At 47.2% G+C, this 12531-nt stretch overlaps 1 long non-coding RNA gene across 1 annotated transcript; it reads right to left on the bottom strand.

The window, feature by feature from the left end:
* Window positions 1-472: 472 nt before the first annotated feature.
* On the bottom strand, window positions 473-7569 carry LOC110742085. The gene is made up of 2 exons (XR_002519392.1): window positions 6578-7569; window positions 473-1090 (listed from the first exon to the last, which is right to left on the bottom strand). It is a non-coding gene; the product is annotated as an uncharacterized LOC110742085 (long non-coding RNA).
* Window positions 7570-12531: the final 4962 nt, after the last annotated feature.

Here is a 12531-nt window from a genome sequence, read left to right as displayed (position 1 = left end):
CTCTGTCGCCCAGGCTGGAATGAGGTGGCACGATGTCGGCTCACTGCAACCTCCGCCTCCTGAGTTCAAGCAATTCTCCTACCTCAGCCTCCTGAGTAGCTGGGATTACAGGCACATGCTACCATGCCCAGCTAACTTTTGTATTTTTAGCAGAAACGGGGTTTCACCATGTTGGTCAGGCTGGTCTCAAACTCCTGACCTCGTGATCTGCCTACCTCAGCCTCCCAAAGTGCTGGGATTACAGGCATGAGCCACTGCGCCTGGCCCTAAATCTGATTTTTAACGTGATTCTTCCTCCCATGCCCAGAGCAAGTCCCAGTTTCTCCAGGAAAACTCTGTCTTGGTTCTTCTGAGCTCTGCAAAACACATAGATAAAGTTGGGCCTCAGCATCAAGCTGCTGACGCAAAGTCCTCGTGATTACAAAACTATACCCCCAATGGAGAACAAAGAATACAATGATTAATTGAGAAGCGGGAGGAAAAGGATGCTTTTATTTTTTTAATCACCTAGGAAATCTTTGTACACTTTAGATATGCCACGTCATTTAATCATCACAACAACACTCTCAGGAAGTATTACTGTCCCCACATCACCTGTAACAATAAGACTCAGAGAAGTTAAGCTCCTTGTGCAAATCCACAGAGAGAGAAAGTGACAGACGGGATTTGAATTCAGGTCTGTCCGTCTCCAGGGACCTGCAGCCTCAAACTGGACAAGCAATACGTCCTACAGACTCTGTTACAGATGGTCAACGCTGGTGTCCCTCCAAGGTGCACATATTCCCTGGTCACAAGAAAGACACTCAGGCTTAAACAAGACAATGTCTGACTGAGATCGTCCCTGTTTCCTGGTGAGAGCGTTTGAGGAGACGGATGTTGATTGATGTGGTTTGTAATAATACTCATTTTTCTGTAATTACTCCTTGAATTCCAGCCAAAGTGGGCCACACAGAGCTGCAGCTGTACGAGATGTCTGGATTCTCCCAGTCAGCAAAGAGTTGGGAACAGGGTGGTCACAGAGGAGCCAAGCCGGGGCAGAAAAATGTCTCCATTCAGTGAATACTTATCGAATCCTTGCTCCACACCAGACCTTGCAGGGAGGGAGAAAAAAACCTTGAAGTTGACAATGTAGTTCCTTCAGGTCAATTAAAAGTTTATTTAAAGGAGTGCAAAAATAGAAAAAGGGTGGTTTCTTCCTTTGAGGGAAGCCACGGGCACGTGAATGAACACCAGCAGTGTGATGTGCTGGGTACCAGAATTGGAGTGTGCTGGGAAGTCCAGAGAGAGGGGCTTCCCAGGGGAGCTGGAGAAGATTTCCAGCAGAGGTGTTTTTAAGACAGACCTTGCAGGCAGGTCTTATGCAGCTGCTCAGCAGGTAGGTAAGAAGCTAAGAGGTAGACAGGGGGACCAGCTTGGCTAAAAGCTGCGAGTCCTGAGCCAGCACGGTGTGCTTGAGGCACAGCAAGAAGTTCTGGGTCAGATGCATCCACTGTCCCACCACGTGCTAGCTGGGAGACCTCAGGCTAGTTTGTTTCTCTGTACCTCAGTTTCCTCTTTCATGAAATGGGGAGGAATAGTCTCTGCCCATAGGGTTGTTGTAAAGCTTAAAAAGTTATTACACATCTAATGCTCAAAACAGTTCCTGGCATAGATAGTTGCTCAATTAAGCTAGTTAATTTTATTTGGTGCTGCTGCTGCTGCTGCTGATAATGATGTTGATGACGATGATAAGATACTAATGAGAAATAAGAACAGGACTTTAGGCCAAGGACAAGTGATTCAGAGCTTCAAGTGCTACGGGAAGAAATGAGAAACTTCATCCCATGGGCAATAAGGGATTCTCTGTTTCTGAATGAAACTACAGCAGACAGAAGAGCACTGGACTTGATGCAAAGAAGCCAGCTCCTCGGCATCAGCTACGTTTTGTCAGAAAGGGACAAAGGATCCAGCTCCTGCAGCATCAGCTTTGTCAGAAAGGGAAATGGACTTCCACGATCTCGAAGCCACTGTATACTGAGGATTCTCTGCAGCTTAGCTTTCCCCCTAACTAATTTAATTGCCAAGTGCTATGCGTATGAAATGTTTTGGATTTATTCGGTGCCTCCAAGTTCCCAGACATCGTGTGATATTCATAGAGGTAATGTGTGGTTGAGGAAACAAAGTTAATGCTAAGAAGCAGAAGTGTCTCCAAACAGCATGCAATCAAATGGTTAATCATGCTCCTGGGGCTCAGGGAGCAAGTGACATAGGCCCTCAGGGAAGGGGCAGATAAGTGTGGACCAGCATAGTCAGAGAGGACACCCCCGTTATTCTCAGGTGAGCCCCCCACAGCAGGTGGCAAGGCCAACTCACTCATCCCAGGCTTCTTGGGGGAGAGTACGGAGAGATGAGCTCAACCTGACAGGACAAGTCTCCTCACCACTAAGCCCCTGTCGCTGTCCCTTCTTGTGCCTGATGAGCGGGTCTGTGGAATTAACGAGGAAATCTCCAGGGCTCCTGGGAATTGAGACACATGGCAGATCCGCTCCACAGGAATCTGCCCATCTTCCCTCTTTCTGTCCCACTCACTGGATCCCTCCATTCCCACTCACCTCTCTCAAAACTGTTAGAAAACGGCTATGGATGTGCCACTGTCGCCGGAAGCCCTCCTAGGCTATCACAGTATGTACTAGTCTCTTGTCTGGCCTCAGTATTGAAGAACCATCTCCTCCTCCCCCTGCCCTGTCTGATTCTTTATCAGTTTGCTCCCCCGCAGCCCCCATCCATACACCCCTTAAATCAGCCTAACTCTCCAGCTTCATTTCTACTCCTTCACATCTTGGGGCCTCTGATTTCTTCACTCTTCCTCCTTGAACACCGGAGCCTCCTCTTCCTGTTCCTCTTATCCTACCCAATCCCATCTGTCAGCATCCTACTGCAGGCTTCTTGTCCTATAATGTCTTCTCAGTTTTTTGTTTGTTTGTTTGTTTTTGAGATGAAGTTTCGCTCTTGTTGCCCAGCAATCTTGCCTCACTGCAACTTCCACCTCCCAGGTTCAAGGGATTCTCCTGCCTCAGCCTCCCAAGTAGATGGGATTACAGGCATGTGCCTCCACGCCTGGCTAACTTTGTATTTTTAGTAGAGACAGGATTTCTCCATGTTGGTCAAGCTGGTCTTGAACTCCCAACCTCAGGTGATCCACCCACCTCAGCCTTCCAAAGTGCTAGGATTACAAGCGTGAGCCACCGCACCTGGCCCCCATAGTGTCTTCTCTGTGATAGTCCACACTAATCTTTCCCTTCTTGATACCTGTATGTTTGAGGTGACCCGCAGTTCTCGCAGTTTAGTTCATCTTATGTCTTGTATTGTCCATAAGTACCTTGACTTGTAGGCCTGATTCCCCAAATAGATTGGGTGTCCCATGGAGGCCTCTCGACTTCTCCACCTGCAGTGGGCATGGTCACTTAGTACCAGCTCCAGAGAGTCTCCCCTTCTCAGGGGCTGAGGGCTGAACCCTTCTTCCTCGTTTCTCTCCATTCCAGACAAAAATTCCCCAAAGAGAACAAAGGAAGCTGTTCATATTTTCTCAAAGAGAATAATATGCAGAGAGAATCTAGAACAGGGAATGAATGTTCCACATTTGTAGATGTGAGGAGTGGAGAGAAATGATGGGATTTATAACAAGCCCACAAAAGGGCAGTTTTCATTTGCCTTGGTTTGAGTAAGGCTATACAGCCTCCTTACCTCTGAGAGACACTGCCCTCCACTTTCCCTCCAGAGCTGGGAGGACTGGGAACTTGGGAAGCCTGGGTGAATTTCCTCATTCCTTTCCACTTGTCCTCAATTCATTGTTGAGGAAATGGAGGGCTAGAGTCTTTCCTGCACCCTCTTTCCCACTGAAATTGGACACAGAATGAGGATAAAAGTTAATCTGCTAATTTCAACCCGCTCCTCAGATTCATCAGCAAACCAAACTGTGCCTAGAGGTTAAAACAAATCAAACCAAAAGCAAAGCAGGAATGACTGCAGTTAGTCACCAAGGAGAACTATGTTCTACATTGGGGTAGAGCAGAAAGGTGGCAGAGAGGAACCATGGATATTTGAAGGAAAGGAGAAAGCTTTAATTCCATGGGTTGGAATTTAATTCCAGGCACACACACACATGCCTGGAGGCAGAGGAACCTGATCTCACCCTCTCTTGAGTTCTGAGCTACCACGAATAAGAAAAAGGGGCCAGTGGGTAAAGTGAATGACCCACAAGTGAATGGCAGAAGATCTGAGGTCTGTGGCCCCATCTAGCTCTATGTCCGCTGCACTGGCTGCCTGGGAAAGTTAGGAAATTTGAATTTTGGTTACCTCTGCTGGCCTTGGACAAGTTCGTTACCTTCTCTGGGCTCCATGCCTCCATCCTCAAAATGAGGGATCTGGACCAGATGGTCCCTAAGGAGCCCCCAGCCCTGCCTTCCAAGATGGTGTGAGTGCTTACAGTCTGCTAAGCCCGTTAGACACATTGCTTGCATGAGTGCCCAGCCTGAGTTGGTCATCCAGCTGCATTCACTCCAGGACATTCACCTCTGCTCCCTGAGTGCTGGGCAGGTCTCAGCCTCAGTGAGCTTGACATGCCATCTGGACACTAGCAATATCAGGTGTGTGACAAGGGGCACCTGCCATTAGCCTCCTCACCTCAGGACACGGAGAGCAATGGCGATGTGCCCTGTAGCCACACCCCCTCCTCCAGGTCACTCACAGCTAAGAGGCATCCTACAGCCCACTCCTCTAAATGCATCATGCAGCCACCTCCAACAGCCACTGGCCTAAGTCCACTCTGCCATCAAAGAAGCCAAGGTACCTGCTTACCCCACACCTGACAGAAGGAGCTATTCCATGGCTCAGCAAGGATGCCCTTCACCCCAGCGCTCCCAGTCCTCTCCAGCAGATAAAGGTCCACTTCAGTCCACCTCTTCCAGGAAGCCTTCTTTGACTATGCTAGTCCACACTCATCTGCCCCTTCCCTGAGGGCCTATGCCACTTGCTCCCTGAGCCCCAGAAACACCATTAACCATTTGATTGCACACTCTTTTGAGACACTGCTGCTTCTCAGCATTAACCTTGTCTCCTCAATCACAACGTAAACTCCGTGAGCACCACATAAAGCCCAGGAGCTTGGAGGGACCGAATAAAACCAAAACCTTCCATATGCATGCACTTGGCAATTAAATTAATTAGGGGGAAAGCTAAGCTGCAGGGAATCCTCAATGTACAGTGGTTCAAGAGCACAGAAGTCTATTTCTCTTTCTGGCAAAGCATGGCTGATGCTGCAGGAGATGTGCCTACATCCCCTCGGTGCCCCATACCATTTCTGCACCCTCTGGCCCAGCTGCCCATGGCTATCACTTGCATCTTTGCCCTTGGGCTGCCAACATTCACTCTGCTCACACCACGTGGAAGACTGGAGGTACCAGGGTGTGATGGGTGTCAGGGTAAAACTGCCCCTGCTTCCTCACTCCTGGCCTGCCCTAAAGCCTGTTTCACACAATTTCCCAGAGCCTCCCTATGGGATTAAGCTCTTGTCATCCACACTGTGGCTGCTTTTCTTTCTCTTTGTCCCCTCCCCACTCATCTGCCAGTGCTCATGCCTCCTAAACAAACTACATTCACTCAGTCCTCTTTTTAGTGCACGAACTGTGCTAAGACAAGAGCGACCCCAGGTCCCTTCCATCTTGTTGCTCTGCACCAGCCCCCGCATGTCGTACTGCTCTGCACGGTCAGACTGTGTCCCAGGTATATCTATGCTCTGGCTTACAGAGAGAAAAAGAGAAGATACTCAGGGAAGCAATTTTCCTGTAAGTGAGTGAAGTAGAAGCTGCCCCCATCCCTTCCTTTCATATGCCTTTGGTGAGAATTTAGCTACAAGGGAGGCTGGAAACACGCCCAGCTTAAAGTCTATTAATAAGGACGAGGAGAAATGATCGTGGTGGACAACATACAGTCTCTGCTACAGAACTTGAATAATACTCACCCATTTATTGTGCTCCAAAATAAGCCAAAACAAAGGTGCATGTCTTTCATGTGCTGCTTTGTTTAATTCTCAGATCACAACAGAAGTTTTACTACTATTGTTTGCAGATAAAGAGATGAAGGCAATGAGAATTTCAGTATCTTACCTGAAGTATCACATGAGCAAACCCAGATCTGGCTTATGGGTTTTCTATTCTGTGCTTATTCCGTTTTTTATTCCCATAAATGTATTTTATCTGGTGCAGTATCCCTACTTGGAAGGTGACAAAAAGGGAGGGCCAGGAAAGGGAAGAGACTAACCCAACTCACATAGAGAGCAAAACGCAGAACTGGGCCAGAATCCAGGGTCCTGGCCACCGACCTGCTGCTTTGTCTATGAAGCTTCCTCTGAGCCAGCTACCTCCAAACAGCTCTTACCCGGACCCAGACCAGTGCCTATGGGGCTGCCAGGGAGACAGATGTGTATTCTTTGGTCTAGTTGAATTCAGAGCCCCCGTCTTAGACCACAGTTGCATCTGAAGTTTCTAAATAGAAAATCTACTAATCAAGGTGACAGTGATGGCTCTGTGTCCCTTGTTACCTGTGCAGCATCCAATGCTGTCAGCTCACAGGCCTTGAATCAACTCCCCACCCCTCCCAGAAGGAGAGGAACGCGTATTCTCGTGGGCCTGACTGTTGGCACGCAGGCATTAGACAGGGAAGCGGGATTGGGCCACCAGGGTCCTCAGATCCTCCATGAAGTCATCTCCTTGCTGTCGTCAGTGTCAGTTGCCTAGCAACTGCCTTTGGCAGATGGTGGCACTGAGTGCATGCCAGTCTCTCCCATGGCTAAAAATACATTCCGACGACAACAGGTCTATTTTAAAAGATACAATGCGCTCTCAACGTCTTTCCTTGTCTGTGAGGAGCTGTGCTGTGCCGGGTCTCTCTGGGCTTCTGATTTTGTCTGCTAGGGTGGAAGGGAGCATTCGAGGAAAAAAACACACAAGGCCAGGCACCAAGGGGGTACTCAGAAAGTTGTCATGGAGGATGAGGCGGAGGAGGAATAGGAAAAGGAGGTAGAGGAGGAAGAGAAAGAGGAGAAGGAGAATGAGATGGAGGATGAAGACGGAGGAAGAGGAGAATGAGAAGGAGGAAGACAAGGAAGAGGAGGAAGAGAAGGAGCAGGGGAAAGGCGAGGAGGAGGGAGAATAGTGACCTGGGAAGTAAATGGGTAGTGTTCAGCAGCAAATCCTCTACTTTGGCCATATTCTTTACCTACTGGAGGGTGGGATTAATGAAGAAAAAGCATAGACTCACAGAAGCCTAGAACTAGAAGACACACAATCCCATTTCACCGTTGAGAAAACAGAGGCCCTCAGAGGTGAAGAGAAAAAGGGCTCTTTGCCATCGTTCAGTGTGCAAGAACTGAGCCCCCGGGTGTGGGCACGAGGCCACAGACCTCCAACTCCTCTTGCATACCTACAGGCAGTTTTATCACCCAGCACCTTGTAAGTGCCCTGGGTTCACCTTGCCTGCTGCCTAAACAGAGCAGATTTATCAAGACAGGGGAATTGCAATGGAGAAAATAATTCATGCAGAGCTGGTTGTGCGGGAGACCGGAATTTTATTATTACTCAAATCAGTCTTCCCGAGCATTTGGGGATCAGAGTTTTTAAAGACAATTTGGTGGGTAGAAGCTTGGGAAGTGGGGAGTGCTGATTGGTCAGGCTGGAGATGGAATCATAGGGGGTCGAAGTGAGGTTTTCTTGCTGTCTCTGTTCCTGGGTGCGATGGCAGAACTGACTGAGCCACATTACCGGTCTGGGTGGTGTCCGCCGATCCATGGAGTGCAGGGGCTGCAAAATCTCTCAAGCACTGATCTTAGGCTTCACAATAGTGACGTTATCCCCAGGAGAAATGTGGGGAAGTTCAGACTCTTGAAGCCAGAGGCTGCATGACCCCTAAACTGTAATTTCTAATCAGTAGCTGATTTGTTAGTCCTGCAAAGGCAGACTGGTCCCCAGGCAAGAAGAGGGTCTTTTCAGGAAAGGGCTATTATCCATTTTGTTTCAAAGTCAAATCATGAACTGAATCCCTTCCCAAAGTTAGTTCAGCCTATGCCCAGGAATGAACAAGGACAGCTTAAAGGTTAGAAACGAGATGGAGTCGGTTAGATCTGATTTCTTTCACTGTTATAATTTCCTCAGTTATAATTTTGCAAAGGCCGTTTCAACCTCACCAACTCAGCCTTTCTGTTTAATCACTATCACTCTGCAGCCTTCCCTGGTTCAAAGAGAGTATCGAGTCCCTTCATGAATGCATTTAGTCATTCATTTATTTAACAAATATTTATTAAGCATCTACTGCCATATGGTGCCAGGCCTTGGAGATACAGCAGGAAACAAATTCACACAGTTCCCATGTCATGTTGCCTTCAGCTCACTAGGTGAGGCAGGCATTGAGCTGGCGAGCACAGGGTGCCCTGTGCTGCAGACATCAGAGTCAGATCCACATCTGGACCTACTTACTAGCTCTGCAGCCACAGACTTGTCATTTAAACAGGGCTGCAAGATAAAATACAGGAGGTCCAGTTAAGTGTGAATTTCTAGTAAATGACAATATTTGAAAATATCAGTATCTCTCCAGTATTGTATTATCTAAAGTTCAGCTTTTATGGGGCCTCCTATATTTTTATTTGCAAAATCTGGCAACCCTACCCTTAATATCACTTTTGTTCAGTTTCCTCAACTATAAAATGGGGGAAATAGTATCTACTTACAGATAATCTCTTTGGATTAAATGAAAATATGTACATATCTGTGACTGGCAGGTAAATGTCACTTTCTCCCCTCTTCGAGAAGGACTTAACCAGGGGGGTTGGCCTGGCAGATGATGTGTCTGACCCAGTGGTTCCAAAATCAGGATTTTGTGTTAGCCCAGCAGTTTCCCCAGGGTCTGGTAGTAGGTGGTGGGTGGGGGTAATTCTACTGTTTCCTGAGGATAAGCCAGGGGATGAAGGAAATCTACAAGTGGACACATGACTCACAAAGAAATCGGGAACCAACCAGTTATCTGGGAGTTTGTGTCGGATGCTTGCTAAGGATATGCCAGGGTTCTATCTAAGACTTGCTGCATCAGAACGTCTAGGGAAGGACATGCCCTTTAAACAAAATCCCTGATAACTCTCTGGACTCTAAAGTTTGAGAATTGCTGGTCTGGGGAGCAGGGAGGAATTGCTGCCCCTGAAGAATCCTAAAGGGCTGCTTTAGAATGTGGGATCCTGGCCTGGATCCTGGAACAGAAAAAGGACACTAGTGGGAAACTGGGTGAAATCGGAAAAACATCAGCAGTTTCGTTAATGATATTGTACCCTCGTTAATTTCTTAGTTTTGACCCCTGTGCCATGGTTACATAAGATGTTAACATTAGGGAAAGCTCGGTGACGGGCATATGGGAACTCTCTGTGCTATTATCACTACTCTTGTGTAAATCTCAAATTAGGTCTAAATAAAAAAGTCCTTTTTTTTTTTCTTTTTTCTTTTAAGCTTCCTTTGGCTCAAAGCCTGCATTGGACCTTTCCCCAGTCCCATTGTGCATCAGAGACCCAGTGTGTGTGTTGTTATTACTCCAGGCTGGAATTAGTTAAGCAAGTGCAGGTAGCTGCGAGCCTCACCCACCCCCAAATACACACCAGGTACCGGGAGAGCATTTGCTTCTTCTCATTGCCATTCACACTGGGGCTTAAATGTCAACTCCAATGAATTACATTTTAATCTGTCTAAGTGATCACCCTGGCCAAGGCCTTAATTAGATGCCAGGCACACCCGCTGAAGGACATGCATAATTCATCAGCTGGGAGGCTGCAGAAGGGCTTTCATCCTGGGCCAGGGAAGGGGGAGGAAAAGGAGGGAAAGGGGAGAAAAGAGCAGTGGAGGGCGGTGGAGAGGGAGTAGGGAGAAAAGAAAGAGGGAGGGCACAGGAGATAACTGGAAGGAGAAAAAAGAGATGTTTGGGGAGGAGAAAAGCTGGACATTAGTGGGAAACTTGGAAGGGAAAAGGTAGAGGAGAAATAGTAGTTGGGGGTGGAGGGGAGGGCAGGAAGAGGCCTGGAATATCTGATCATTGTGCTAACAACAAGGTCTTTAAGCTCCGCTAGAGGCCGTCTCCTCCAGGAAGTCTTCATTCACTCTGCCAGGCAACCTTGGGCCCTCCTTCTCTCTCTCCCTTAATGCCAGGATGTACCTCTGTTTCACTTTGACTACTCACAAGTCCTATAATGTTTATGAAATCGTCTGTCCCTCTCCAGACCCTGGATTGTCTCTTCTTTGCATGATGTCTGACTTGATGATGGATCACCACTGCCTGGCAGAGTCCCCGTGCAGAGTGTTGAATGGCTGAAGGATGGATTTCTAGTTCAGACAATACAAAGAAACTATCTTCACATCACTGTCCAATGGGTTCTTCTTGCCCACCACACAGGCAAAACCAGACAGTGGCACTGCAATAAAGAAACAGTTTAATAGACACAAGACCAGCCACACCATATGGCAGACAGCAGTATTACTCAAATCAATCTCAAAAAAACTCGGAGGCTAGGGTTTTTCAAGGGTTGTTTGGCAAGCCAGGGATTCTACTTCTGGGTGGGGGCCACAGGACCAGTTGGGTAAGGGCAGGTCCAGGTAGAGCCACTGGTAGTCAGAAATGCAAAAACTTGAAAAGACGTCTCCAATGGCCAATCTTAGGATCTAAGACAGCGATGTTATCTGCAGGAGTAATTGGGAAAGCTGCATATCTTTTGACTTCTGGAATAATGACTGGCAATGGTTTATGTCTACAACTTAGCAGAATTCAGCCTCCTCACATCCTCTTAACCCGGTGACCTTTCATTAGCTTTACAAAGGTGGTTGAGTTTGGGGGAAGGCCTATTATCATTTATACTATAAATTAAATGTTTCCCAAAGTTAGCTTGGACTAAGCCCAGGAATGAGTGGACAGCCAGCCTGTCAGGCTAGAAGCAAGATGGAATCAGCCATGTCAGATTTATCTTATTATCACAATTTTGCAAAAGCAATTCCATTAACTAATTAACCCAGATAGGATTTAAATCACATGGGCCCCCTGGCTCTGCCATCAAACTTACTTCAGCTATGTCAATCAAGTTCCCAAACACCACCCTCTACTCAGCCCCAACTTCTGTTTTCTTTTCCTGCCTCCCATCACCAGAGACCAAGAACCACACAGGAAAGTAAACACAGCTTTAGTGGAATTGAAAGGGAAAGTCCATATTTATTTGAACATACCTCTTGCTGCCTAGTCAGGAACACAATCACCTCCCTGTTCCCTGCTTTCCCCAGTCCTCTCCAACCAGGCTTCTCTTCCACTCCAGCTGCTGGTCCAGGTTGCCAATCAACTCCCTGTGGTCAAAGTCAATGACCTCTTCTCAGAGGTATTCACCTTAACTGAACTCACAGCAGCATAGACTTCTCTCCTTGACACAATTTTCTCCTGACTCCTGACACCACACCCTTCTGCTCTTCCTCCTTCCACCTTGGCATCTTCATGCCCATTTGCTCTGCTAAATTTCCTTTGTTTGGCCAAACCTTGAAGGCTGGCAACCCCCAAGGCTCATTCCTCAGAGCTCTGCTCTCCTCTGATCACTTTTCTTACTTTAATCATCTTATCCAGTTCCATGGTTTTAAGTGCCAACAAATGCTAATGGTTCCTAAACACTTACTCCACCTTTGACTTCTCTCTTAAGCTCCAAGCACAAATATTCATTTGAATGTCTGTATTGATTACCTATTGCTGCATCACAAATTATTCCCCAAATTTAGTGGTTTAAAACAATAAGTACTTTTTATGTCACATTTTCTGTAAGTGAGAAATCAAGTGCCACTTACCTGGGTGCTTCTAACTGCGGTTCTGTCATAAGATTATGGTCAAGCTGTTGGCTGGAGCTGCAGTCTCATCTGAAGGTGTAACCAAGGGAAATTTGCTTCCAAACTCACCCATGTGGTTGTTGGCAGAGTTCTGTTCCTGGTAGGTCATTGGACCAAGGGTCTCAGTTCCTCACTGGCCATTGGCCAAATGCCTTCTACAGTTCCTTGCCATGTGGGCATCTCAGGCAGCTAACAGAGGGGCAACTGGCTTGCTTCAGGGCAAGGGAATGAGAGAACAAGAAAGAGTACCCAAAACAGAAGCCATGGTTGTAAGCTAATCTTAGGTTCCATCACCTCTCCTAAATTCTGCTTGCTAGAAGTGAGTCATTAAATCCAGCCCACACTCAAGGATAGCGAATTACAGAGGGCATGAACAGCAGGACACAGGGGTCGCCAAGGCCATCATAACATACATATGAAATGAAGTATGTCCATAACAGAATTGATTTTCCCCATCCCAAACTTCTCCCTCAAGTTCTTCCTATCTTAAGAAATAATGTAGCAGCATTGTCATAATTGTGCTGTCAACTGGATAAGATGAAACTGTAGCTCTCGGAATCCCCCTATTGCATGGTTCTGGGAGAGAGTTGGCCAAAATAGGAACTTGCACAAG

The sequence above is a fragment of the Papio anubis genome, chromosome 18 (genome assembly GCF_008728515.1).
Source record: "Papio anubis isolate 15944 chromosome 18, Panubis1.0, whole genome shotgun sequence".
Lineage (NCBI taxonomy): Eukaryota > Metazoa > Chordata > Mammalia > Primates > Cercopithecidae > Papio > Papio anubis.
This window is presented reverse-complemented; position numbering and strand designations above follow the sequence as displayed.